Source organism: Morus notabilis, unplaced genomic scaffold (assembly GCF_000414095.1).
Source record: "Morus notabilis unplaced genomic scaffold, ASM41409v2 Scaffold3212, whole genome shotgun sequence".
Taxonomy (NCBI): Eukaryota; Viridiplantae; Streptophyta; class Magnoliopsida; order Rosales; family Moraceae; genus Morus; species Morus notabilis.
In genome coordinates, this window is record NW_010361226.1 from 158462 (window position 1) to 161789 (window position 3328).

The window sequence follows — 3328 nt, forward strand, 5'->3', positions numbered from 1 at the left end:
AACTTCCGCCGGCGATTGCGGCTGATTCCGGCGGGGTTGGAGGTCGTGCCGCATGTCGTTGAACTCAGCTCGTCGAGATCTTTCTATTGACACCGGTGGTGTCAAAAATGGAGGTCGGAATCTTAACTTGAGTATTTGGCCATTGATGGTTTGTGTGAGAGAAAACGTGAGAGGAGAGAGAATGAGCGAGAATAAGAGAAAGAAAGTGCAAGAACCCTAAAAATTTCACTATATAAAGTATCTGATTAAGGCAAGATTACGTGCCTGATCTTATCCTCAATTATTTCCTCTAAACAGATTAAATTTATACTGATTAGAGGTAATTAGTTTAGCTCACGTAAGTTAATCTACTACTTACAGTCCAATATCAATTTCTGAATAATTCAATAATGTTTTATATTCTTACTCGCGTAATATTTCAAACTGTTTCAAGTCTTGAAATTAATTTTAGACTGAACAAATTCTAAATTTTAATTTTCTGTATTCTATCCCAAGAATGACGTTTCTGACAGTGTCAACTCCCGAGCTCATATTGTATCCATCTACTATAGGTATTTATCTTGTGACTTTAACCTAACTGTCTAGCAATTAAGGATTTTTTTCTTCTTTTAAAATGCCAGTGCGTTTTTTTTTATACGCCGCTAACATCGTGCTGTGCTTAGAGATTCTTGAAATTAAGATTCTCAAACTATACTTGTACTGAAAATTATTCCGCCTTAAAATACTGCGAGAATTTATCGATCGAATTTACTTGATCGAAACATGAACTTAACATGAAATTTGCTATAGAATTTAGGAATACATATATTAATTCCATAAATCCTCCATTCACAATATAACATAATATTTTCTAAGAAAATCCTTAGCTTAAAAATACATGAATTGTATTATTTAAGGTCTGGAATTTTCTCAGTCATTACAACTACGACAAGTTTAGTGGCAAATGTGCTAGAAGCCCTTTCAATAGAGATAAAAACAAGCAACTAAAGTCATTCCACATTGTAAGCCTCCGAAATTTTCCATGTGGTCTTTGTGCTATCTGTGGTAATTTTATGCATTAAAATTTCTGTGCAATACACGATCCATCGTCGCTAAGCCAACAATATGTATCTTTTAGATCTATTTCCCTCCAAGAATCCGTTCTCAAAGGTTACACTTGAGCTCATATATCTTGTCACGACCTATGGAAGAGAAAAACTTGACAAACTTATAATCACCAGCTTTTGTCGTATGCAAAATTAAGGTTTAGTTTGCACAATTAAAGAAAACCTTATAAAGAAAAGAAAAGAAAATTGTGGATCTAGGGTTTTTAGAGAGGAGGAAAAGCATTTTGAAGGTTTGATAAAGAAAGAGAAAAATGTTGAGCTAAAGAGAATTTTGTCGTTAGGTTGCTAACTATAGATACGTAGGCGACCTATGGCTTCCATAGAATTCCCCGTATCTAATTCACCGAATATTTATTATAAAAGATTAATTTGCGCGCTATTAATCTCTAAACTCTTCAATAAGTAATTTTGGTCTCTATTTTTCTGATCATGGACTTAGGGCTGGCAATTCGTGTTCGCGGGCCGTGTTCGGGCCGACACGATTACGGCACGACACGATTATAGTGAGCACGAACACGACACGATTAATAAACGTGTCAGAAACCCAAACACGAACACGACACGCTAATAACACGGTTAACACGACACGACACGCGAACATGATTATTAAACGTACCGTGACGGGCCGACACGAAAAAAACACGTTTATGACCCGTTTATGACCCAACTAGCAAAAATAGTGAATTTTATATTGTATTCAAAACTATATTAATTGACTACTTAATATCACTTATAGTTAAAATCATGCATAATAGCCAACACACATTAAAATATCTAAAACATCACTTATGACATATGTTTCAAAACATACTAATTACTAAACATCTAAAGAAGTTTGAAAACATAACCAAGTACATTTAAATAAGTTTGAAAACATAACTAAATATTTGAAAATTTAAGTGCATAAAACATAATCAACCATCTACAAGTCCATTGGCATATTTAAGTGCATAAAGCATAAAACATATTTAATGTTTAGGTTTATCCATTACAAATCATCCATTGGCATTTTGTAATCAACCATCTACAAGTCCATCTACAAATCATCCATCTACAAGTCCATTGGCATTTTGTAATTTTATCAACATGCCATAACTTATTTAAAAGTTAGAGTGTTAAATTAAGTTAACCCTTTTATCAAACACCCTTCATGCAAATGAGAGAATATTAATAAAACAGGCTGTGAGAGAATGAGAGAATGAGAGAGAATGAGAGAATGAGAGAATGAGAGAAAGAGAATTAGAGAAGCTAAGGTTTTATCTTTAAAAAAAATATAAATATATATATGGATTAATAAATGGGTCGGTTCGGGTCGTGTCGTGTCGGCCCGATTATGGCCCGTATAACTAAACGGGTTAAGCGTGTTAAACGGGCTGGCATGAATCCAACCCATTTATTTTCGTGTTATTCGTGTCAGCCCGTTAACGACCCAATTAATAATCGTGCGGTCTAAATCCCTTTATCTCGTGTCGTTTTCGTGTCGTTTCATCGTGTCGTGTTTGAAATTGCCGGCCCTAATCATGGTAAAATGATCCATAAAATCTTAAAATATTGATAACTACAACCTTTCTGTTCATCTCTCTATGAAATCTTGCACGTGCCTCTTTTTTGTTTTTGTTTTTTTTTTGGCTTGTAACGTGCCTCTCTTTTTTTTTTTTTTTTTTTTTTTTTTTTTGGTAAGAAGATAAGAACCCCTTCAGACCTCAACCAAATAAAAAAAAATCCCTTTAACAAAAACCTTTTTTTTTTTAAACCCACTCAATTTTGGGATGCATGGAGCTTTTCCTACATAACACAGATCCTGCATAGTCTTTTAACATCTTAATGATACAGCAATGAACCTCTATACTCCCTTAAAAAAAAAAAAAAAAAAAAAGAAGAAAAGAACAATCAAGCTCTATGACCACAACCAAGCTCGACTATGGTGGCATGCCCATATATGGGAAACTACACTAGTATATAAATATAATAAGAGTGAAATTGAAATATAAAAAAATTTTAAACAATATTTTAAAAGTGACATAATTGGGTAATTATTATAATGGTTTTCACGTTTTGTACTACATTTTATTATAATTATATGACTTTTCACTATTTGTAAATTATTCTAATTTTTTTTTTTTTGGTTATATTTCAACATCACCCATAGGATGATACTATTTGTCAAAAAAGATATAAGACATTTTGAATACGAACCATCTAAACAAAAGCAGAGTGATACA